This window comes from Pelobates fuscus, chromosome 7 (genome assembly GCF_036172605.1).
Source record: "Pelobates fuscus isolate aPelFus1 chromosome 7, aPelFus1.pri, whole genome shotgun sequence".
NCBI classification, from domain to species: domain Eukaryota; kingdom Metazoa; phylum Chordata; class Amphibia; order Anura; family Pelobatidae; genus Pelobates; species Pelobates fuscus.
Window position 1 is genome coordinate 210,292,342 of NC_086323.1, and position 27,398 is coordinate 210,319,739.

Here is a 27,398-nt window from a genome sequence, read left to right on the forward strand (position 1 = left end):
AAACTCAAAAAACATGTTTTTTTTAATTTTTCACAATATTTTATTATTTTTTTAAAGTAAATTATATGACATGATAGAAATAATGGTATGTACAGAAGCCCTTTTTGTTGTGAAAAAAACAATATATAACTTGTATGGGAACAGTAAATGAGAGAGCGGAAATTTACAGCTAAACACAAACACCACAAAAGTGTTAAAACTGCTCTGGTCCTTAACGTACAACATGGCCGAAACAGGCCGGTCCTGAAGGGGTTAAACAAATATGAAGCCTCCAGTCATGTTATAAAATCAGAGTGTGCAGACTTTGTATTCCATACCTCCTCTGTTCTGATATTACCCACCCCCCATCTCTGATAAATATTTTTATGAACTTTAAATGTACTCAATGTGTTTTAGGAATGTAGAAATATTATAAGTTATTATTCTAAGCATATCCAGACATTAAGGGGTCATACATAGGCATATATATTACAAACATACTGTAATTTATACACATATGGCTCTAGTCAAGAATGATGGATGGAGACTTGTGGACCCTGTTGATAATAACCTTTGACCTAGCCTTGAAAGCCTGAATTCCTTTGAAGACTCACATTTCTACAGGCAATTATTCATTACATCATGTATATAGAAGTCTTTGTGTGTGTAATTTACCAAAATAATATAACGTATGGCTTTAATCAGAGATTTGGGTTACCACCTTTCTTTCTCAGATAACCAATTATTTTAAAGAAGGCAAACCTTATGTCTTTGTGTATACGCCCTATGTAACTGAATTTAAACATATAAAAAACCTTTTGCAGATAGAATTTTTACCAATACTTTTACCATCAAGCTTGGATAAGATCTAGAAGTGAATATACATTGTTTATTGGTCCATATGATTTTAAAAACAGACTGTTGTTATTTTCCGGATGAAATGTATATTGGAATAAATATACGGTTTTAACTGCAAGATACTCTGATTCGATTTCTTCAGAAACTGGTGTGAAAAACAAAGATCTCACGGAATGCCAATTTCCTACATTTAATGGTGGAGAATGCGGGCATTAACACCAACACCAACACCAACAACAACAACTTTGATTTAAGTCTGAATTATTACTGACTTAATATTTAGGTGTTCTGCTACAAGCTACAAGAAGACAAGAAGATAAGAAAATCACTGAAGAAAAGCTGAAATTGTAACTTGAAGAAAAAGCTGTACTACCCGGCTTGAAACAGGAAGAAATACAAGTGATTGAAACAGCAGGAGGGCATCCCAAAGACTCTTTTTTTAAACATCCCAGATCTGATGCGAAGACAGAGGTGAAGCAGGGGAGAAGACGTTCGAACGCGGCTAATGTGTATTTCCAGCGCTGGAGGAAAATAAATATATATATATATATATATATATATATATATATATATATATATATATATGAAGATAAATAATTGAGATGGACAATTTGGATCCTTTTTATCCACACTTTATTAAGTAATTTGTGACGACTTGCAGATCGAAGATTGCATTTCGGAGGATTCTCAAGAAATAACTACACACTCCAGAAAGTATTTTTCTATCAGAAAGTGGCCATATCTGTGGAGCCGAAATACTTAATGGGTATGTGTCTGTTTTAAATCATATGTAAAAAGTGCTCTCACATATATATTGTTTTGTTAAACAAATAGTTTTAACTGTTTAAGTTAATTATGGAGTGGTTGCAAAAGATTGCTGCCAAGTCTAATAGTGATCTTTCTGTAAAAGGGGTTAATCCTGAAAATATTTGGGATGATTGTTTATTGAAATTGTTAGACGGATTAAGTGAGATTGAGCACAGCAATGTATTTAAGAAGGAAAGTCAAAAAGTTGCATTACTGGCAAAGAGCTTTTTGGAAACTAATGATGCAATGAATGAATGGTGTCAACTTAAAAAGACCAGTAATTGTTATGTGTGTAGTACAACAAAACAAAAAAGAGATGTTTTGTTAAAACAACTGAAAAATGTATGTGTTGTCACAAGGACTAGTTATTTCCCTAGCCCCCCCAGCAAAACTGTGAAATCTCCTCAAAAGCTGTTAACAGAAGGGAGATTGCCCCCAAGGCTTTCTTTTGATAGTGACTTAGACTCCACGTTAACTGAAGCAAAAACTCAAATAGAAGATTCTCGGCGATTGTTGAAAAAATTTAGTGAGGATGAAGTAAGTGAAGATATTACTATAATGAAAGAGATGCTTAGGAATCAGACTGATCTGTTAGATAGAACTCACCAAACCCTGTCTCACATGTCTAAAGAGTTAGACATAAATGTTACTAATTTTGACAAATTGCAGAGACAAATTACTAATCTGGGGAATGCTACAGATATTTTGTGGAAAGCTACAAATCAGAAAGATTTGGATTTTACTTTGAAAGAGGAAAGTGAAAATGAAATAGCTCAAAGGTTAAGTTGTGAAAACGGGCAGGCGAGAAGTGAAATAGAAAATAAATTGGGAAATGTACAAGGAAAGGGTCAGTTGGATATTCTCAAATTAGCTAAATTGATTAAGGATTTGCCTAAATATGAGGAGAAGAGAGGACCTTTTTACAATATGAGTGTTTTTGAAGGTGAAATGAATAAAAGACAATTTGATGATGTGGTAGCCACAAGAGGTCTTTTGATCTGGCTGCCAACCTCATTAAGTGAATGGGTTAAAGTTAAACTCATTGATATGTTGGAAGGGAAGTCAAGTGAAAAGCCCCGAGTTGAATTGGAAGAATTGTTTCCAAATAATACACAAAGATTGCTAATGGTGGTACAGTGTGCAACTGGTGTGGAGAATTTTCAATTTTCTACTCTTGATTCATTTAAAATGGAGAAAAATGATGATATACGTGTTTGTGCTAATTTGTGGAATAAGGCATGGAATTTAATTACTGATACAGAACCGTCTGCTATGTCTAAAGAACAACATAAGCAGAGTGTTACTGAATTTGTCTCTAGAATAGCAGGGTTGCCAAATGAGATAAAATTAAGAGCTTTTGATTCACCCACAGTTGATTTTGCTGCTACTGAAATAATGAAATCTTTGCAATTGTTGCAAAAGAAAAACACAGAAACAGCTAAGATTTTTGCTTTCACAGACACACTCTTCTCTAGGGATACTTCAGCAGGTCTGGCCCCTATTAACTATGTGTCTCGTGAAGAAGGTAGAGGAAGATATGAAAATGATAATAGGAATGGTAATTTTAGAGGGAGGTCTATGAGTAAACCACAAAATTACCAAGGTACTAGAAATTATTCGGCCCCATCCCATGATAGATACTATAGGGTTAATCAGAGTAATCCTATGGTATGCTATAAATGTAACCAAGAAGGTCATGTTAGGAGATATTGTCCTAAAAATGAAGAAAAATCTTACCCAGTGAAAGGTAGAGAAAATGGCATTGTGCCAGGCTATAAGAATCAACTGAGAGTGGCAGCTGTAGAACCCGAAAATACATCTTCAAAACCCCCTCATATAGCAAATCCATATGAAGAGTGTAGACGGATGTTAAATGCCATTGAAAAGAAGGTGGAAGCAGTTACAAGTCCAGAAGTGAATTCTGCTTACCACACCTATAAATAGGGATGTGTAACCCCTAGTTGTTCTCTGGTCTATCTTACTGATATTACTCTGGGTGAAGATGGACGGCCATATATTTATGGAACACTAGAGGGGAATATAACAGAGTTTTTAGTAGACACAGGAGCTGCAGTGTCTCTAACCAACAAAAGCTTGCCTTTAAAAATTGAAGCACCAACAATTTCCCTTCTAAGCTTTAATGGAGCTCAAGCACACGCAATTCTATCCATTGATACTGACATTGAATTTGAAGGAGGTAAAATAAATTGTGACTTATGGGTCGACCTCTCCTCCCACTGTACTATTATGGGAATGGATGTTATCAATGAAAAAAAGTTGTATGTGGATTTATTGAATTTGGTTTTGTGGCAAGCTCCAGGTGAGAGCAAATCAGGTGGAGTTGTTAAACCTAATGATTTAGGATGGTATAGTCATGTCATGGCTGTAAAACAGAGTGAAGTGCCACCTTCTATACAACAAGATGATGAGTTTGTAACCTATCTTAAAGAAAAATACCCCACAGTGTGGTCTAAGTCTAAACAAGATTGTGGGAGAATGAATTTACAAGTTGTCATTGAAGGTCCAGACCCCCCTGCAGTAAAACAATATAAAATTCCAAAAGAATCAGAAGAAGGTGTGAGTCAGGTGATAGAGGCATTGGTATCTCAAGGAGTGCTGAGAGTGGGTAATTCCAAATGTAATTCCCCCATTTGGCCAATAATCAAGCCAGATGGCTCTTATCGTTTAATTGTGGACATGCGAGTGGTGAATAAGTATACCCCACCAGCAGCCCATATAGTGGCCTCCTCACCAGATATCATGGCACAAGTAGACGGCAATGCTAAGTATTTTTCTGTCCTGGATATAGCCAATGGGTTTTTCTCAATACCAGTACACCCAGATAGTCAGTATCGTTTTGCTTTTACCTTTAAAAATCATCAATATCTGTTCCAGGTGCTGCCACAGGGCTTCCACTCCTCGCCAGCTTATTTTCATAAAGCATTGGCTCAAGTATTGGAACCCCTGGGGTATGGGAGCAAGATTTTGCAATATGTTGATGATTTATTGGTTCAAACAGTTACAAGGAAAGAGCATGAGAAGATACTGTGTGATATCTGTCAAGCACTGGCAGATAATGGGTTAAAACTGAACACATTTAAAGTGCAGATCTTGAAAGAAAGTGTGGCTTTCCTAGGAGTAAATATAGATCCAGAAGGTAAAACCCCACGAACAGCAAGGGTTAAAGCGTTACAGCAATTGCCAAGGCCAATGACAGTGTCTGACCTAAGGAAATTTTTAGGTTTGGTAAATTTTAGCAGAGAATTCATCTATGATATGGCAGGGATAGCAAAACCCTTGTACAATATGCTAAAAGATAGTGCCAATACAGATAAGCTACTCTGGACAGAGGAAGCTGAAAAGAGTTGGAATCTGTTAAAAGATGCTCTTACACAAGCGCCTGTGCTAGCTGCTCCCATTGAAACAGTACCATATATTGTTCAATGTTACGCAGGTGTCTCTTCATTAATAGCAGTTTTGATGCAAAGGCAACATGGCTCCTTACGAATACTGGGATATTTTTCTAAAATCATGTCTCCAGTGGAAAGGGGAATGTTTTCCTGTGTAAAACAGATCATGGCTGTATTTTGGGCTTTAGAAGCAACACAACACATTGTAGGATTTGGACAGATAATTTTACAAACCCCCCATACGCCTTTAAAACTGTTACAAAATTGTCCAGATTTAGGAGTACATAGCCAGAGAGTAGCTCATTGGATATTGAAGTTACAAGATAAACCACTCAGAGTAGAAAGCAGTAAAAGATATGTTATTCCTGAATTGATAGAAATACATGGAACGCCACATGATTGTCAGAAGGAATTGGAAATTGAATCCAAATCTCCTTTTGAGAAACAAGCAATACAAGGGGCTCCTTGTTTGTATGTGGATGGTACGAGATTTTATGCTGATGGATCACATCACACAGGTTATGCCATATATGACGATCAAACAAAAGAAATGCAAAGATTTAAATTGCCAGGCCATATGTCTGCTCAGAGAGCTGAGTTAGAGGCTGTAAGGAAAGCTCTTGAAATAACAGTATATGACCCAGTGAATATAATCAGTGACAGCAGCTATGTAGTTAGAGCTTTAACACATCATCTCCCAATATGGAGAAAACGGGGGATGGTAGATTCTCAAGACAAAGCTTTAAAACATGCAGGTATTTTGACAGAACTGTTTGACTATGCAGAAAAAAAAGGTTTAACTTGTGCTATTTTGAAAGTTCAAGCACATCAAAACAGGAAAAATGGGGATGAAATGGCAGAAGGAAACAGACTTGTAGATCAGGGAGCAAAGGAAGCTGCTTTAATAGGAACGTTGCAATATTCAGAAAATATAATGATTGCAACTGTGAGTAAAAGACCAATAGCAGATCCCTTACAAGATCTGAAAGAAAATCAGAGTAAAGATGTAGCCTTCAGTAGAGAAACAATGGATTTAGATACTGAAACTGGCTTGTACGGGGTTAAACATGAGGAAACACAAACTTTTGTACCATTTGTACCGAGTGATTTATTGCAGGAGTTGATTGTATTCAATCATCGTACACTGGGGCATTTGGGTACAGAAAAACTGTTTAAGGTCCTGCAAAATAAATTTTATCATCCTAATTTGAAAAAATGGTGTATAAATATAGTGCAGGAATGTCTCATATGTGCTCAATTTAATCCCAGACCTAAAGGTCAGAAACCAAAATTGCAGAGAGTGCCTTTGGCAAAAGGACCATGGGACTCTATACAAATTGATTTTATTGGACCATTACCTATAGCTCCAGGAGGTCTAAAGTACGGATTGGTAATTGTTGATATATTCTCCAAATGGGTAGATTGTATAGCACTTACCAATTGTACGGCGTTATCAACAAGTAAAGCGCTGTGGAAATATGTATTTTCTGTATGGGGTTTTCCCAGAATCATTGAATCTGACAATGGTCCACACTTCATTGGAGAAGTACTTAAAGAAACGTGTGGATTGTTGGGGATCCAACAAAGATTTCATGTCCCATATCATCCACAGTCGGCTGGCATAGTGGAAAGAATGAATAGGACATTGAAATCTAGATTGAAAAAAATGCTTGAGGATAAAGGGAGTAGTTGGGTAACACACTTACCAGGAGTTTTAATGTCTATTCGTGCAACTCCAAACTCTAAAACGCAAGTGTCACCTCATGAGTTAATGACAGGCAGAACCATGCCAATTACTTTCCCCAATGAACCTTTTGTTCCAAGTACTTTCAAAGTTGCTGCAGAACATGCTGAATGGTTGAAAGTATTACAAGAACAGCTGCAGTCAGTTTTGAAGTTTGCTGCTTTGAATATGGCCCCTTCTGGCAAACAATGGGTTAAAGATGTAACTCAGGGGAATTATGCAGATAAATTTAAACCAGGATACAAGGTGATGGTAAAATCATTTAGAACACCAGGTCCCTGGAAAGCAGGTTGGGAAGGTCCTTATGTTATTCTAAAGAAATTAGGACAAACTGTGTTACAGGTTCAAAGAGCAAAAGTTGGTAGGAAATGTAATAAAGCAATTCTTGTGCATATTGATCAATGTAAACTCACTAATGTATAAGAATAGTAAACTGCCATCTGTTTTTCATTACAGAACCAATACTGTTTGTTCATGGACAAAGACTGTTTAATTTTAAAAAGGACAAACTGTGTGGACTTTTAAAAGACACTATGGACAAAAAGACTGCTCTCATTGATGCGATTGGAGAAGACATTACTTCATGGACTAAATCAAACCGATTGGGGTTTCTTGTAAATGTAATACTGTTATTAATCATGATAATGTTAGGTACAATCAATGCCCAAGATACAGGTACTCCAGATTGTGAAAGCAGAGATACCTTTACTAAATGTACAGCATTTCCATATGATTGTAAAGTGAGATATTGTAAGACTCCTGATGTTGATTATTGTGGATGCATTAATGCAGACACATCTGAGGATGCAATATCTGGTATGCTCATGTTTCATGATAACCAGGAACCATGTATGACATATCTATCAGTTGACGGACGAATTGATTTAATCATTAATATTACCAAGGATCGGACATATATAAGGCAAAATAATACTGAGAGTAGGTGTGTGGTACCTACTGGTATAGACAACACCCTTACCCTTACTATGTTTAATGTGAGAAGTATTAATGATGATGGGTTAAATTGCTACATGTACTTAATAGATACACTTGTTAATCCTTACACAAACGCTAAAGTAAAAGTACTCGAACAAACACAAGACAGCTCATTTACTTATCAAAACCCAGCTAAATGTGCAGGCCAAATCACAATGTGGCCTTGGCATCCAAAATCTAGAAAACCTGCATGGTTATGGACACCTATTTTTGTTATGAGACATACAATAAATAGGAATGGACACACTGTTTCGCTGTCATATGCATTCACGATCATGACATTTCATGATAATTGGGCTCCAGAAAAAAAAATAACAGATGATTGTAATATTGTAGAACAGGAAGGGAAAGATCCCATTAGAATATACAAAGATGATGACCACAAAGTATTATTTGGAGCTTCATTTAGTATATACACATATTCATTGAACATGTCAGAATGGGACATTACACGTACATTCCCACAATGTCAGGAATATACAGTAGGAATACAGCAAGATTTCTATTATTGGTTAAAACAAGACACCACTTTCTCGAGACCAGTGAATACACGAAGAAAACGTGAGTGGTATAACACAGTATTAGGTGGTTTAGGTGTAGGAGCAAGTATGTTAAATGGAGTAAATATAGAATCGTTAGCAGCTAGAATGAGTACACTAGCAGCTGCAGGTAGCAAATCGCAGGATGCTTCATTGTTATTATCTAAGATACAGATGCAAACAGTTGTCAACAACTACAGAACAGATATTTCCATTATTAAGAATCTCATTAATAAGAAGTATAATATCAGTGTAGGAATGGAAAAGATTGCAATGGATACCTCTTTAGCTTTAGGCTGTATAGCTTTACAAATGGACATCAATACAAATGCAAAAATATTCTTGCAAGCTCTTTTTAACCATCAATGGCCTTATGAAGTCCCACTTGAAGTGCCTAAATTAAGTTTTTACTACAGAGCTTTTTGGCATACACAATGGTTAGGATGTCTGGAAGACACAATAGAAAATTGTGCTTTTGCTATTTTTCTCCCTACTAGAGGATTTAATTACAACAGATTTAAATATATTGATTTGGGTAAAATAGTGAATTCCAAATGGATAAAAATGGATAATAAGCAAAATGATAAAATCCTAGTGGGAGTAAAAACTGTAGAGTACATGCTTAATATAGAAAATTGTTTGCTAAATGATGGTGATTATGTCTGCCCTTATGGTGTTAATGTTCTAGAAGAGGTATCATGGTGCTGGGAAAATAATGACACATGTCAAATGAAATTAAATAAAATACCAATTCAGCCTGCATGGACATACAATAAAGGCATGGTATGTTGGCATCAAATAGAAGGAAAAACAGAAATACATGAGAAAAATTGTTCTGAGACAGTAAGCTTAGCACCGGGAAGTTACTGTACAAAGAGACCTGCTTTGTCAGTAACTACCAAGGATATAAGGGGTAAATATTATGATATAATACCGCCCATACTAAAAAGGACTGATTCTATTATGAGGTATGATCAACGAACTTTGTATAATGTAAGCATAGGTTACGGAGCTGATTTCTATAAGCAGTTAAAGAACAATGAAGAGTTAATACAAGTTATTGATAAAGCTGCGACTGGAGTACATAACACTTTAGTACAAATACATACAGTGCAAGGTATGATTAAAAGCATTAAACAAGACTATATTGAAGAAACCACATCCTGGTGGCAACGGTGGTTTGGGGGACAAAAGACAGGATTAGTTATGGGTATGACACACTTCATAACTCATCCTTTGGTAATATTGATAATTATCATTATGGTTTTATTCTTATTTAGTTGTTATATGTCTAAAAGAATTAATCATATGCGATCTCAACTGATGGATGTTGAATACAGATGTAAATTTCTGACCACAAAATTAAAGTCTTACAAGGAATTGGAGTAAATTATGATGCATTATATGTACATAAAGCATCAAAGGGGATCTTGATAAATATTTTTATGAACTTTAAATGTACTCAATGTGTTTTAGGAATGTAGAAATATTATAAGTTATTATTCTAAGCATATCCAGACATTAAGGGGTCATACATAGGCATATATATTACAAACATACTGTAATTTATACACATATGGCTCTAGTCAAGAATGATGGATGGAGACTTGTGGACCCTGTTGATAATAACCTTTGACCTAGCCTTGAAAGCCTGAATTCCTTTGAAGACTCACATTTCTACAGGCAATTATTCATTACATCATGTATATAGAAGTCTTTGTGTGTGTAATTTACCAAAATAATATAACGTATGGCTTTAATCAGAGATTTGGGTTACCACCTTTCTTTCTCAGATAACCAATTATTTTAAAGAAGGCAAACCTTATGTCTTTGTGTATACGCCCTATGTAACTGAATTTAAACATATAAAAAACCTTTTGCAGATAGAATTTTTACCAATACTTTTACCATCAAGCTTGGATAAGATCTAGAAGTGAATATACATTGTTTATTGGTCCATATGATTTTAAAAACAGACTGTTGTTATTTTCCGGATGAAATGTATATTGGAATAAATATACGGTTTTAACTGCAAGATACTCTGATTCGATTTCTTCAGAAACTGGTGTGAAAAACAAAGATCTCACGGAATGCCAATTTCCTACAATCTCCACCCCCCTCCTGCTGAGCTAAAGCCCATTTGCTTTCTGTCCTGTCTAAATTCTGTAGGTTTCTATGTCCCTCCCCCCCACCACTACTTAAAATCTCCTCCAACCCTCTAGCCATCCTGCCCCCCAGCCCTGCAGACCCTCTCCCATTTAGGTTCTATCTATCACGGCTATAAAGATTGTACCCAGTCCAGTGCCCCAATAACGCCCAAACCCTCCTTCCTGCACCAAGACTTAAGCCACGCATTGACCCCTCTAATCTACCCCTGCACGACACAGGTAATATCTCAGAATACCACCTTGGGGTATTGTGTATTGTATGACTGTCTCTGTATTGTACCCAGCTCTGTGTATTGTATGGCTGTCTCTGTATTGTACTCAGCTCTGTATATTGTATGGCAGTCTCTGTATTGTACCCAGCTCTGTGTGTTGTAAGGCAGTCTCTGTATTGTACCCAGCTCTGTGTATTGTATGGCAGTCTCTGTATTGTATCCAGCTCTGAGTATTGTATCCAGCTCTGTGTATTGTATGGCAGTCTCTGTATTGTACCCAGCTCTGTGTATTGTATGGCAGTCTCTGTATTGTACCCAGCTCTGTGTATTGTATGACAGTCTCTGTATTGTATCCAGCTCTGTGTATTGTACCCAGCTCTGTGTATTGTATGACAGTCTCTGTATTGTACCCAGCTCTGTGTATTGTATGACAGTCTCTGTATTGTACCCAGCTCTGTATATTGTATGGCAGTCTCTGTATTGTACCCAGCTCTGTGTATTGTATGGCAGTCTCTGTATTGTACCCAGCTCTGTGTATTGTATGGCAGTCTCTGTATTGTACCCAGCTCTGTGTATTGTATGGCAGTCTCTGTATTGTACCCAGCTCTGTGTATTGTATGGCAGTCTCTGTATTGTACCCAGCTCTGTGTATTGTATGGCAGTCTCTGTATTGTATCCAGCTCTGTATATTGTATGGCAGTCTCTGTATTGTACCCAGCTCTGTGTATTGTATGGCAGTCTCTGTATTGTACCCAGCTCTGTGTATTGTATGGCAGTCTCTGTATTGTACCCAGCTCTGTGTATTGTATGGCAGTCTCTGTATTGTACCCAGCTCTGTGTATTGTATGGCGGTCTCTGTATTGTATCCAGCTCTGTGTATTGTATGGCAGTTTCTGTATTGTATCCAGCTCTGTGTATTGTATGGCAGTCTGTGTATTGTATCCAGCTCTGTGTATTGTATGACAGTCTCTGTATTGTACCCAGCTCTGTGTATTGTACCCAGCTCTGTGTATTGTATGGCAGTCTCTGTATTGTATGGCAGTCTCTGTATTGTACCCAGCTCTGTGTATTGTATGGCAGTCTCTGTATTGTACCTAGCTCTGTGTATTGTATAACAATCTCTGTATTGTACCCAGCTCTGTGTATTGTATGGCAGTCTCTGTATTGTACCCAGCTCTGTGTATTGTATGGCAGTCTCTGTATTGTACCCAGCTCTGTGTATTGTATGGCAGTCTCTGTATTGTATCCAGCTCTGTGTATTGTATGGCAGTCTCTGTATTGTATCCAGCTCTGTGTATTGTATGGCAGTCTCTGTATTGTACCCAGCTCTGTGTATTGTATGGCAGTCTCTGTATTGTACCCAGCTCTGTGTATTGTATGGCAGTCTCTGTATTGTACCCAGCTCTGTGTATTGTATGGCAGTCTCTGTATTGTACCCAGCTCTGTGTATTGTATGGCAGTCTCTGTATTGTACCTAGCTCTGTGTATTGTATAACAATCTCTGTATTGTACCCAGCTCTGTGTATTGTATGGCAGTCTCTGTATTGTACCCAGCTCTGTGTATTGTATGGCAGTCTCTGTATTGTACCCAGCTCTGTGTATTGTATGGCAGTCTCTGTATTGTATCCAGCTCTGTGTATTGTATGGCAGTCTCTGTATTGTATCCAGCTCTGTGTATTGTATGGCAGTCTCTGTATTGTACCCAGCTCTGTGTATTGTATGGCAGTCTCTGTATTGTACCCAGCTCTGTGTATTGTATGGCAGTCTCTGTATTGTACCCAGCTCTGTGTATTGTATGGCAGTCTCTGTATTGTACCCAGCTCTGTGTATTGTATGGCAGTCTCTGCATTGTACCCAGCTCTGTGTATTGTATCCAGCTCTGTGTATTGTATGGCAGTCTCTGTATTGTACCCAGCTCTGTGTATTGTATGGCAGTCTCTGTATTGTACCCAGCTCTGTGTATTGTATGGCAGTCTCTGTATTGTACCCAGTTCTGTGTAGTGTATGGCAGACTCTGTATTGTATCCAGCTCTGTGTATTGTATGGCGCTCTGTGTATTGTATGGCAGGCTCTGTATTGTATCCAGCTCTGTGTATTGTATGGCAGGCTCTGTATTGTACCCAGCTCTGTGTATTGTATGGCGCTCTGTGTATTGTATGGCAGGCTCTGTATTGTATCCAGCTCTGTGTATTGTATGGCAGGCTCTGTATTGTATCCAGCTCTGTGTATTGTATGGCAGGCTCTGTATTGTATCCAGCTCTGTGTATTGTATGGCAGTCTCTGTATTGTACCCAGCTCTGTGTATTGTATGGCAGTCTCTGTATTGTATCCAGCTCTGTGTATTGTATGGCAGTCTCTGTATTGTACCCAGCTCTGTGTATTGTATGGCAGTCTCTGTATTGTACCCAGCTCTGTGTATTGTATGGCAGTCTCTGTATTGTACCCAGCTCTGTGTATTGTATGGCAGTCTCTGTATTGTACCTAGCGCTGTGTATTGTATGGCAGTCTCTGTATTGTACCCAGCTCTGTGTATTGTATGGCAGTCTCTGTATTGTATCCAGCTATGTGTATTGTATGGCAGTCTGTGTATTGTATCCAGCTCTGTGTATTGTATGGCAGTCTCTGTATTGTACCCAGCTCTGTGTATTGTATGGCAGTCTCTGTATTGTACCCAGCTCTGTGTATTGTATGGCAGTCTCTGTATTGTACCCAGCTCTGTGTATTGTATGGCAGTTTCTGTATTGTATCCAGCTCTGTGTATTGTATGGCAGTCTGTGTATTGTATCCAGCTCTGTGTATTGTATGACAGTCTCTGTATTGTACCCAGCTCTGTGTATTGTATGGCAGTCTGTGTATTGTACCCAGCTCTGTGTATTGTATGGCAGTCTCTGTATTGTATGGCAGTCTCTGTATTGTACCCAGCTCTGTGTATTGTATGGCAGTCTCTGTATTGTACCCAGCTCTGTGTATTGTATGGCAGTCTCTGTATTGTATCCAGCTCTGTGTATTGTATGGCAGTCTCTGTATTGTACCCAGCTCTGTGTATTGTATGGCGCTCTGTGTATTGTATGGCAGTCTCTGTATTGTATCCAGCTCTGTGTATTGTATGGCAGTCTCTGTATTGTATCCAGCTCTGTGTATTGTATGGCAGTCTCTGTATTGTATCCAGCTCTGTGTATTGTATGGCAGTCTCTGTATTGTATCCAGCTCTGTGTATTGTATGGCAGTCTCTGTATTGTATCCAGCTCTGTGTATTGTATGGCAGTCTCTGTATTGTATCCAGCTCTGTGTATTGTACGGCAGTCTCTGTATTGTACCCAGCTCTGTGTATTGTATGGCAGTCTCTGTATTGTATCCAGCTCTGTGTATTGTATGGCAGTCTCTGTATTGTATCCAGCTCTGTGTATTGTATGGCAGTCTCTGTATTGTATCCAGCTCTGTGTATTGTATGGCAGTCTCTGTATTGTATCCAGCTCTGTGTATTGTATGGCAGTCTCTGTATTGTATCCAGCTCTGTGTATTGTATGGCAGTCTCTGTATTGTATCCAGCTCTGTGTATTGTATGGCAGTCTCTGTATTGTATCCAGCTCTGTGTATTGTATGGCAGTCTGTATTGTACCCAGCTCTGTGTATTGTATGGCAGTCTCTGTATTGTATCCAGCTCTGTGAAATATATTTAATGAACTTTAAATATTTGTGTTGTATGATTGTCATGGTGATATGAATATTATAAATTTTTATTCAAATTACTTCCAGAACACTGAAACTGAGAATCCTTACCTAGTATTCTATTGGTAACAGACTTTCTTTGTATAGGAATGGTTACCACATGGTTCTCGTTAAGAATGATGGATGAAGGCCTGTTTATAGTAGCCTTTGACCTAAGCTTTGCTAGCCAGACTCCCGGTGGATTACCAAGGCTCTGATTTCTAAAGGCATTTATTCAGTTAACCATGTATATACAGGTGATACTCAAAAAATTAGAATATCGTGCAAAAGTTCATTTATTTCAGTAATGCAACGTAAAAGGGGAAACTAATATATGAGTTAGACGCATTACATGCAAAGCAAGATAGTTCAAGCTGTGATTTGTCATAAGTGCGATGATTATGGCTTTCAGCTCATGAAATCCCCAAATCCTACTGCCGGGAGCAACCGGGTCCTCTCCTGCCTCCCTCCCCAGCCGGCGGCTACATCTTAGTGCCTCTGGGCCAGTGAGGGAGATCTTTGATCTGTCCACCGGCCCATGAAGGCACACAGCAGGGCCGGCGCTCGGATAGTGCTGGCCCTGCAGGGGCTGACAGGGGAGATTCTGTGATCTCCTCCGCCGGCCTCGGCCCACGCCCATCAGTATGCCCGATGGCCAGTCCGAGCCTGGTACGCAGAACTAGAGACTTATCTCCAAAAGGATATTGATACCTTAGAGAGAGTTCAGAGAAGGGCTACTAAACTGGTCCATGGATTGCAGGATAAAACTTACCAGGAAAGGTTAAAGGATCTTAACATGTATAGCTTGGAGGAAAGACGAGACAGGGGGGATATGATAGAAACATTTAAATACATAAAGGGAATCAACACCGTAAAGGAGGAGACTATATTTAAAAGAGGAAAAACTACCACAACAAGAGGACATAGTCTTAAATTAGAGGGACAAAGGTTTAAAAATAATATGAGGAATTATTACTTTACTTAGAGGGTAGTGGATGCATGGAATAGCCTTCCAGCTGAAGTGGTAGAGGTTAACACAGTAAAGGAGTTTAAGCATGCGTGGGATAGGCATAAGGCTATCCTAACTATAAGATAAGGCCAGGGACTAATGAAAGTATTTAGAAAATTGGGCAGACTAGATGGGCCGAATGGTTCTTATCTGCCATCACATTCTATATTGCATGGCAGCAGAGGGGTGCACTATACCTGTAGTGGAGCGGAGCTCTCTGCTATGGCCCCCCTGTAGAGCAAGCATGTCAAACTCAAAGTCTAGCACGGGCTACATAAACAAGGTTTACATTTATGTGGGCCGCAAAAAAAACAAACCTTTAAATTTTCATAGAAACATAGTTTTATTGTGAAAATTACAGTATTAAAAAAAAAATGGCAACCCCTCTACAGCACCCCCTATACTGAATCTCAGTCCCAATCCCCCCCCCCTACACTAAATCCCACTCCTTCCCCTCTACTAAATCCCAGCGCCACCCTCTAGCCAAAAAAAAAGCAGACTCCACTCCACATTGCCGCTGCCAGTATGCGACTCTGGAGTCCGGCCTCTGGTATACCCCAAATGGCACCGTCCACACCCTGTGCCAAATCTGATCCTCCCGCTACTTCTTGAAACCCTGTGAAGGTGGAGCACGTTGATGTCACGTTGGAATGTGACGTGGCATTGCGTGCCTCCATGCATGTCCAGTCACAGCCAATGCAACACTGACCAACACACACACACATTCTTGCACACACATTTTCTTTATTGCTCCCTACCTTTTGGAGCCGATGTGGGGCCTCTCCCTGGCATCCAGTGGGGATCTTCTATCTGCTCCTCACTGCTCCCTCGCATGGTTTAGTGATGCTGGGTGCCAGAATATGACGTAATATTCCGGCGCCCGGCTTCACTACAGACGGCGCACGCGAGGGAGCAGTGAGGAGCAGGAAGACTGAGCTCCCTTGCTGGCCCTCCTCCCCGGCCGGTTAAGTTTTAGCAATGTGGGGAAAGCAGGTACCTACTCTGATTGGAACACTAGGCATGTACTCATGCGGCCCGCAAGTTTGACATGCCTGCTGTAGAGGCATCGGGTCTCGCACCACTCGCAGTTCCTATGTTACCAATGCAATTTTAAGCTTGATTGACATATGCCTCATGATCTTCCTAGGCTTTGTCTGTGCTGTTGCACTGTGTATATATCTCATATTGTCAGTAACCATACTTAGCCACTACTTCTATGATGTTCCCTTGGCTTTATCGTGTTATCTCTTGTCTCTATCCCTTAAAATTGTGCTGATATTATGATTGCCACACTGTCTTGTTATGTATTTTACTGATCTTGGCTCAATGCAAGCCTGTTTGTTATCTGAGCAGAACAAAACTATTGACAAAAACAAATTGTGACCGAATGTGTCCAGAAGGATGCACGTTCGCACAATATCATTCTCTGGCTTTTTACTAGCAAATGATCATTTTAAGTACGAATATTCCATGGCCGTGCTAGCAGCCAGCGGGGTAATGGCTAGCCAGTAACTGCATTTATTAGTTAAAAAACAAGTGAGCCTATGGGGGTCAATATCATAACATGTTGTAAATCCTCCCTCATGCGTCAGGTAGGTCATATCTACCAAATAGTGAGCAATCACTGGCTGTATTTCTAATCTAGCAACTCCATGTAAAATAAGGGGACCTGCCTCCCCCCGTACCCTTACCCATTACTGAATGATGTCGATAATCAAATGAAAGGTACATAAAACAACATGCCAATTTCTTTTTTTTAAGGTTTGTGTTTATTACAAAATCTTTGCCTAAAAAGCAGACTCTGAGAAAGCAGCTGTCAAGCTCTATTCGGTAAGTTGAATAGCTTTTTATTTTGTTTGTCTGTGATGTGTGTGTGTATCTCTATTCGTATCTCTATTCGTATCTCTATTCGTATCTCTATTCGTATCTCTATTCGTATCTCTATTCTTAGCTCTATTCTTAGCTCTATTCGTATCTCTATTCTTAGCTCTATTCTTAGCTCTATTCTTAGCTCTATTCGTATCTCTATTCGTATCTCTATTCGTATCTCTATTCGTATCTCTGTTCTTTTTTTTTTTTTTTTTTTCTTTCAATTCTTTATTTTTGAAAGTGCATTTATAATTACATATGTCAGTAATACCAAAGGTTATTACAGTAGAAGATTATTGGTGACATTTTGGTAAAAAATACAAGATGCATTGCACTTTTTTTTTTAGATTAGAAATTCAAGAGTTAACAGAGACAGGCGTAGTAAAATAAAAGCAAACAATAGGTTATACATGCTGCATGGAACACTTTAGCTTGAGATAATATTACTAGGTTTGGTCATAAAATGCAAGTAAGTACCATTGTTACAGACAGGCTTGTTATGCCCCAGAAGCAAGTAGAGCCTATAATGCATATAAACATGGTGAGGGCACTTGATGGGACTTGCATATTTTGTTTAAATGGTTAGTTACTCATGGGTTAACGTTTGCTGGAGCTGGCTATTTGCTTTTGCCATTGCTATTGCCAAGAGCGTAACAGGTTGGACTGTGCTATCACATGCTGCAGAAACTACAAGAAGGTAAGCTTAGGTTGAACTATGGGTTAAGTTAAGCTTAGTGCTTATGGTTAATAGGTTAACCCTTTCAGGGGACCTATGTCATGGCGTTGGATTGGATATTTTAGGGACCGTGTCTACATTTTAAACTTAACTTTGCAGTCCAGTATTGAAGAGCTATCATATACTTAGAGTCCTGAGAGCACTTGCTTGTGATGTAGGAACACCCCAGCAGCAGGCAGTTGTATACCCAGACTCCATGGAAGGATGTTAAGCAGGCTCTGCACCCTCAGTGAGGGCAGAGCTGTTTTCTCAAGTCCTCTCTGCCTGGGGTCTGTAGTGTGGATGTGTAAGGCTGGTATGTCCCCCTGTGATAAGGAGTTTGCCTTTGCCGCTATCCTCCAGCCGTTGGTGTCCTCCCCTTGCAGTCTGGCTGTGGAGGGTCGCTGTGCTGTTGTGGAGGCGTTGCGGGCCAGATCCGTGGGACGGAGCGATGAAGTGCACTCTGTGTAAGTCTTCTGGAGGGGTTGTCTGATGGGTCTGGGTAGCTGGGTCTGTGCTTTGTGTGACTTTTGTGTCAGCTTGTAGCCGCTCCCGCCTTTTCGCCGTGTGTGGACTCAGGGCCTTGGTAGCTGTTTAGCCAGGCAGAGACTGAGGCTGTGTGTCAATGTGTATTGGGCTGCTCCATGCAGGTATGCAGGGCCTGCATGGATTTGGAGGGGATTGCATCCTCTTGGGAGCCAGAGGTAACAGTGTGGGTCAGCAGGGTCACTGTGCCTCCATTTTAGATGTGGCTCCCGGTCTGTTCTTCGTTTTGGCGGCCGGTTGGGGCCCCGAGAGCTCCGGTAAAGCAGGGGCTGCAGGGCGTACAGGGTGTGGGCCAGGATCACCCCCACCGGCCCAGGGGGGGAGGGCAGGGCCCGGTCCTCCCAGCTGAGGGAGTCTGGCTGGATATCATCGGGCAGGATAGCGGGCGGCGGCCGTCCACCTCACTCACCGCCTGAGTAGGCCTCATCCGAAAGGAACGATGCATATCTTTCCGAGGGACTAGAACATTAACTGCAAGCCTCTCCCCGGGTCCAGTGTCTCCTCATGTGCCGGCCCACCGCGGTAGGTCGTCAGGTAGGTCCAAAAGTGCCTTATTGTGGGCTAATAAGTCGAAAGTTGCTGGAGCTGTTGTGCCATGCGGCCGGCCAGCATGGCGGTCAGGCCCCGCCCCCTCGTATCTCTGTTCTTATCTCTGTTCTTATCTCTGTTCTTGTCTCTGTTCTTGTCTCTGTTCTTGTCTCTGTTCTTGTCTCTGTTCTTGTCTCTGTTCTTGTCTCTGTTCTTGTCTCTGTTCTTGTCTCTAGTCGTATCTCTGTTCTTATCTCTATCGCTATTCTTATCTCTATCTCTATCTCTATTCTTATCTCTATCTCTATCTCTCTTCTTATCTCTAGCTCTCTTCTTATCTCTATCTCTATTCTTATCTCTACTCTTATCTCTATTCCTTATCTCTATTCCTTATCTCTATTCCTTATCTCTATTCCTTATCTCTATTCCTTATCTCTATTCCTTATCTCTATTCCTTATCTCTATTCCTTATCTCTATTCCTTATCTCTTTAGTTCTTATCTCTTTAGTTCTTATCTCTTTAGTTCTTATCTCTTTAGTTCTTATCTCTTTAGTTCTTATCTCTTTAGTTCTTATCTCTTTAGTTCTTATCTCTTTAGTTCTTATCTCTTTAGTTCTTATCTCTTTAGTTCTTATCTCTTTATTTCTTATCTCTTTATTTATTATCTCTTATCAATAAGATGGCACAAATGGGAGAAGGATCTTAGTACATGCAGCAACCAACAAAAACAAATCCTGGTAAAACGATTTGAACATAAAATAACTTACAGTAGTGATGGTGCGCAATAACAAAAATCGTATTCACTATGGACCTCTTATAGAGAGTGAAAGTAACCCTGTGTACATGAAATGAGGTGTATACAGAGTGGAAATATTATAAATAATTGAAAAACAAACAGTGGTTGTGGTGAAACAAAGCCCAATCTGATGGTATACTTGCAAACATGGAAATCACTCTGACACCTATTAAGGAGACAAAAACAGAATAAGTAATTCACTTATAAATATATAGAATAAAGCAAACAGAGGTGCCTTTTAGGTGTTACATTCACAAAATTGGAGTGGTAAAAGCACCACTCGTTGCTATAGCACTCAGGGAGGATCAGCCCCTAGAGTGCGTGGGATCCGGGAAAAGAAGCTTGCAATCCGGATCTCAGGTAAGTATACTTTATTAATAGCAATTTAAAAACAGCAAAACTTGTTGTGGAGGTAGTTAGTCCGCTCACCAGCCTCAGGAAACCGCAAAGAAAGTTCCATATACTCATGCAATGTAAAAATCCTCCGGCTGCTGTTACCGACTGTCTCCAATTCACTTCCTGGTTCCGGGTCCGTGACGCGTTTCGCCTCGCCCACAGGGCTTTGTCAAACGGCTGATGCTTCCTCCCACTGTCCTGTGTCTTATATACACCAGTTCATGTTACCAACCATTTTAAAATCAATACAAACTTTCTCGTCAACATTACAAAGTCCAAATTAAGTCTCTTATTAGTAGCACTGCTGATCCCAGTGCTAACTGATAGAAATGGGGTCTCAGATATTCAAAACTATGAATATAAAAACGATTCCTTTTTTATAAAGTGGCAGCATACATTTTCATAATCCCACTAAAAATCCACCTAGAAACCTGATTTAGGGACAGACAACATATATAACCCTAAATAAATGAGGGTGTTTAACATTTGGAAAACCTCTTTCATATAACATACATACACACATAAACCGATTTTTCACATATATCGGTGGGCAATAAGAAACTCTAAAAAAAATTATTTTATTCAATTAGCATTATGAATTTAAGTAAATATATACATTTACAATTCTAAATAAAAAAGACAATTTCTTTTCTTAAAGTGGCAGCACACATTCTCATAATACCACAAAAAAATCCATCTAAAAACCTGATTAGAGGGGGGCGGGGCCTGACCGTGGAACAGAGAAGACGCTAAACGCATTAGCTCCTGCGATCCACGGCCAAAAAGCCGACTTTTTAAGCGAAACAAAGCAACCAATCGGGCCAGAACGGCCACCCAGCGTGCAGTGACACCGGGGGGTACATGTAGATACCAACCATGCGGCATATCGAACCCCGTTCACCCGACACGAAGGTGAGGCCTACCTGGATGGCGGGCACTGGAGAGACGGCCGATCTCCTTATGCCACGACCGACAAAGCTTCCAGCCATGAGCCCCAGTCCCCCCCCCCTCTGGGCCGGTGGGGGTCATCCCGGTCTACCCCCGTAAGATACCCTTGCAAAGCGATGGGAAAGCGACTACTACAAAGAGACCGGCAATTCCCGCCAAAGAGCCTGCTAAAATGGCGGATAAAGCCCACACAACTTGCGCACAACTTGCCTGGCTGGAAACTGAGCAGCGACTCAATCAAATCTTCACCTCCTTCTGGCAGCGGTTGGAAGCCAGAATGCAGCCACGGGTGTACATACCACCACGAGGTACCCAGCGGAGGGCAACGGGTGCTACTCCTACCCTTAAGCCTGCGACACCTAAGCATCAGCGGGGAGCCCCCTCGGGATCACAACCGAGCTACAAGAGGACTAACCGCAGACCGGGGCCCAGGACCCGGAAGACACCGCGGAGCAAACCTGCACGACACCCTCACCAGCGACCTATGTCCTGGAGGGATAGAACCAGCCCGATCCAGCAGACGAATCTGAAGGGTTTGAGACCCAGAAAGGCGCCAACATCCAGACAGCGAACAAGGCACTGCCCCGACCTGAGGCAGGTGACACCAGCACTACATACAGCCAAACGGCCATTAAACCCATCGACCACTACACTGCCGCAAATCGTAAGGGCTGTGAGTCCATGCACACCGAGGGGATACATACAGCCCAGGCACGGCATCGGCTGACCCCACAGAGCCTAAGACCCAATATAAGGCAGGACGCTTATGTTAATTATTTTACCACGACCGACGACCCAGCTCACAATACCTGGACTCTCGTTCCACACGCAGGTGGCAATGAACAATACTTGTTTAAAATTAAAAACTGAGCATACACCAGGCTACACAGCTGACATATTGTTTGCTGCAGCTTATCTTTCACCTTTTTTTTATTTTTTTAAAATTCATTTGTACAATTTTCCCATTTATGTCCATGATTTGTCTGCCCATGCTCTCATCTATTAATGCTTAGACCATAACCTAACACGTAAAATGTGCATGTAAGATGTAAATACTCCTGCCTTGTTTAAATTGCCACTCCTGTCATCGGGTCTACGACCAAGTCTTGCAACTTCCCCCCACTAGTTACTCCAGACTTATACTGTCTAGCCTGTTTAGCCTGCATGATGTATAAATTAACAATGTGCCCCTACTTAAACAAACTACCTTATCTTGACTAACTCTACAAACAAAATCATTGTTAGGCTTGTTCGTTATTATTAATTTACTAATATGTCTCACGAATGCCGAGAAAATGTTTTACTTGTGGTGTATTTCAATCTATTTCTTATTTCTTTTGCTATAATTTACTTTCAGTCTAGACAGTACATCCTATGGTAAATATGCAATAGATGCGCAATCTAGACATATATTTCCAGCTCATAAGATAATCCTCCACTGTTTTAAAAAAAAAAAAAAAAAAATGTGCACTGTACATAAAGCCACACTGTTGTTCACTATTGTTTATTGATAAGATTGCACCAGCTATTGTGGCTGTGCAAATCTGTTTGTGAATCCATGCACGACATAAATAAAGAATTACAAAACCTGATTAGAGAACAAAAAACATATACACCCCTACATAAATGGGGGTATTTAGCACTTTGAAACTTTATTTCATGGCAGCTCGTTTGTTTAGAAAAAAAGAGAAAAAGAAACAACTACTTTTAAAAATACTTAAAACTTGATAAAAGGGGTATATTGCCTAAACCCAATTTTGCACATATTTCTATATGTAATAAGAAATTAAAAAAAAAACATTTTTGCTTAATTAGCATCGTGAATATAAATAAATATGTTCACGATGTAACAATCAGTAAAAACTATACACTACATAAAAAAATATAATAAAAAACAAATCCTCATATATCATGAAAAAAAAAGCACAATTTAAGATCACAAATATAAAAACAAACATTTTAAAATACTACAGAAAATTGCAAAGTTCAAAATCTTTGTTAAGACCGGACGGAGTTAGTGTTTCCATTTGAAAGATCCATCTCATCTCCTCCTGTCCGATCTTACGAATAAAATCACCTCCCCTCCAGTCCCGCTGTACCTTCTTAATGCCTATGAACTCTAGTCCCCGTGGATCCTGTCCATGCACTTTCTAAAAATGTTCTGAGACACTATGACTTTCTAATCCTTTTCTAATGTTATAAATATGTTCTCTTATCCTTATGTGGAGTGGACGGGTCGTCCTTCGCACATACTCCAGTCTACATGGACATTTCAACAAATAGATCACATTATTGCTGTGACAAGTGATGTGCTCTTTAATCTTGAATTCTCTTTGCGTTCTCTCTGACCTAAATTTTTCTACTTTGCTCTCTTTAATATTCCCCATATTCCTACCGGCAAGACACATCTTGCATCTGTAGAAACCGATGGGGTGTCCTAGGAAATTCTCCGTTACTCTCTTAGGCTTTTCTCTCAAGTAACTTTGTACAAGATTGCTTCTTAAACTCGGAGCCCCCCTAAAGGTAATTTTGGGTTTGGACGGGAGTAGCCCACTTAAGTCTTTGTCTGTTTTTAATATTGGCCAGAATCTGTTGATAGTTTTTATCAAATATTTATGCTGATTATTAAAATCAAAGACTAACACTTCATTAAAACTTTCCTGGTTCATATTTTTCACTTTTTCTTTTTGAATTAGATCGATTTGTGCAATTGGTTTCACCTCGTTAAAAGCTTTTTTTAGGATATCGTCTGGATAGGATTTTTCCCTAAATTTCTGTAGAAGGTCTTCAGCCTGCTGATCAAACACTTTTTCCTCTGTACAATTCCATTTCAACCTAAGTAGTTGGCCCTTGGGTATGTTTTTAAGCCATGGCGAATAGTGCCCACTGTGATATGAAACATAGCCATTCACATCAACTTTTTTTTTTTTTAAAGTCTGTGTTTTCAGGACCCCATTTTCTACGTATATTTTGAGATATAAAAAGTTGTAACGGACCGTTTCACTTACAAGAGGATAAAACCCAGTTTAGGCGATATCCCCCTTTCCAGATGCACAGGCAGCTACTGCAAACACCACTCTCCCGACTGGAACCACACGAACTCTGGAATCAGCTGAACAGGAAAAGCATACCATCCGCTTACACTCCTGGCAGTCAGCATACAATCCAATTCCCCCAAAGAACGAGACGACACATCGCTTTGAGGGTTAAGCAGGAACTCTAGACTGGGACACCCAGTCTGGCTTTTATTACCAACAAGTACATACAGGACACTCCCAGGGGGAGGATGAAATTAACCAATCACATGGATGTACCTCCCACACATTTCCTCCCCTTAGATTAACACTTAACACAATTATACTGTACACCTTTTTCCCCAATTCCTGGATGTACCCCAAATACATATGCTACACCTCCAAAACAGGTATCCCCTGATAGCCCTTATTCAGGGGGACAACATATGCAAGAATCAGCCCATTCGGATAAATGGTTCAGGAGTTATGGGACTCCAAAGATTTGACCGACCGCATGGGTAAAGTATCCGAAAACAGTTCCATGCATTTTGGCCCTGCGGTCGGTCACAAACAAGGGAATGAAAACAGGCGAATTGCCTGTGTTATAGAGCCTGGAGAGGGTTTGAATGAATTCCCTTGTTTATGGGGTTCTTTCTACCGAACGGCGGGTCATTCGGTAGTTTCCATACGAATTTCTGGAAGTATGGAGGTCTCAGCGGTGTTTGCCTAGTCAAGTGTCCGATTTTAGTTCCAGACACTCGACGGCAAAACACCGCTGTTCGGTAGTTAAAGATGGCCGCCGCCACGTGGTTGTTTCCTGAATGGCGGCCACCCAGAGGACACAGAACACATTACATGATTGCCAATTACCCGTTTGCAACATTGTTGCAAACGGTAATTGGAGGCACACTTAGTCCTGGGTGGTCTGGTTGTTCGGTAGTTTCCTCAATACAATGAATGGAGTGATTCTACCGAACAATCAGATGAAGGCTGCATATATATATATAACCCAGGTTAACTGCATACATAAATACATATACAATATACAGGCAGTACAATAGAATATGCTTCACAGTCTTAAAGGGACAGTATCCCCAAAATGTCCACCGCTGATTTTAAAGGGCCAGTAGCAGCAATATAAATTATACATGCCCAAATATAGTCTTTAAAGTGCAATATGTCCAGGGGCCATAGTCAGCGGGCAGGAGGCTAGCAGCCAGGCTTCTCCAGCCCACAGTGGCGAAGTTGGTTTCGCCACAAAAGTCAATACATATAGTGCTGATATTACTTGTAAGGCGTATGACCCAAGTATTATTATTCAGGTATTCTAAAAAATCTCTAAAATTGTCTTCTGTGCCTTCCCAAAATTAAAATCATATCATCAATATAACAGCCATAGGCCCGCACCCGCGCAGTCCAGCTATGTTCATTATTAACGGATCACCTGGCACCCTGACTGGGTACCTCCGTTATTGGATGTTCCTAGCCTTCCTGAGGGCTCCAGGGACTCCAGCAGACACCATACCCACCGTAGACTCCTTCTGAGAGCAAGACAGGAACAAGCTCTTAAAAGAGCTTAGAAGTGATTATCCAAGGGAACATGCAGAGTATAGCAATCCCTTATAGTGATACATCAATTCCCCCAATAAGAGACAGGACTCTAGATTGAGGGTGAAGAAGAACTGTCTGTACTGGCACATATAGCCTCTTTTATTCACATTTTACACACATAATACTGCCCACAGGGTTTTGCAGAACAACCAATCAATACGTACAATACACTCAGACACTCCCACACAAAATCCTCTGCCTGTGATATAATTACTGAACACAATGGTCTAACTTAATTATCATAGGCAGGAAAATACACAGTTTTACACAATATTCATAACTCTAAAAGTATACATCACATTCACATAAAACTTACATTTTCAGAATCGGCATACTCAAAATACAATAAAATACGTAAAAATATATAACTGTGCAGCTACTGCATAAAACAGGTACATTCAACATATCCCCAGATAGCTTAGGTCTGAGCGCACATTATTACTGAATGGCGCTCAGATCACATACATACAATTCAATTGCCATGGAGCCAAAGTCTTTCACATAGTCTTTCGTTATACGAATGGGCTCCATGGCATAGCTATCTGGGGTAACACTGCTCCAAAGTAGTTTAACCCCTTAAGGACCAGACTTCTGGAATAAAAGGGAATCATGACGTGTCACACACGTCATGTGTCCTTAAGGGGTTAAGGGCCAGGAACATCAATATAAACATCCATTAAGCCCAAATCAGTTCCTAGAAGGGCAATACATCCCAGGGCCATAGTCGCAGGGCAGGAGGCTGGCAAACAGGCCCCTCCAAAAAACAAGTGGCGAGGTTACTTTCGCCACAATTATAAATAAAAGAATTCTCCCAGTGGGCCATAAAAATATTTGCATAGCTGGGTGCGTAAGTGCTGCCCATCGCTGTCCCTCTTTTCTGTAAATAAAAAGAAGAGTCAAACCAGAAGTAATTGTTATTCAGAGTCCATCAATTTGTGCAGATAAGAATGTCTGATCTTGTTCTAAGAAATACTTGACTGCTGCACATCCTATATCATGTGGTATACATGTATATAGAGAAGTGACATCACAGGTTACCAGGCAATATCCCTCCTTCCATTCAAAGTCCTTCAGCATCCTCGGGACGTCTGTTGTATCCTTCAGAAAGGACTTTGTTTTAAAAACTACAAAGAAATCAAGGTGTATTGGCGCTATTAATTATCACAAATATAAAATTGCTGGTGCAGTGAAAAGTGAATCCCACAACACTTAGAGATAAATAATAAAACAATAGAATAAATACTGCACCAGTCAACGAAATGACAATTCGGGATCAATCTAAAAAACACAAATGACATCACATAGTGCAAAATATATATATATAATGATAGACCCCTTATGTAGAGTAAAACTCACAGGATTTAGAGCCGTCCCAGGCTCTATATAATTAGCAGAAGGGAGCCGAAAAAGGCTAAAACAATATCCTTGAGGAGAGCAGCACAGGATACAAAGTGCAGAATCCAAAATTTATTGAACAAATAAACAATGAAAACAGGTACAATAAGCAGTGTATAAATAGTAAAATATACTAGGCACAAAGCCTAA

At 40.0% G+C, this 27,398-nt stretch overlaps 1 protein-coding gene across 1 annotated transcript in view; it reads left to right on the plus strand.

The window, feature by feature from the left end:
• The first annotated feature begins 10,504 nt into the window (after window positions 1-10,504).
• LOC134569315 (oocyte zinc finger protein XlCOF7.1-like) overlaps window positions 10,505-27,398 on the plus strand; it is a 41,729-nt gene continuing 24,835 nt past the window's right edge. Inside the window, exons 1-2 of the mRNA XM_063428232.1 lie at window positions 10,505-10,720; window positions 17,192-17,260. The gene's annotated coding sequence lies outside the window, so the exon portion shown is untranslated. The remainder of the gene's footprint in view (window positions 10,721-17,191; window positions 17,261-27,398) is intronic.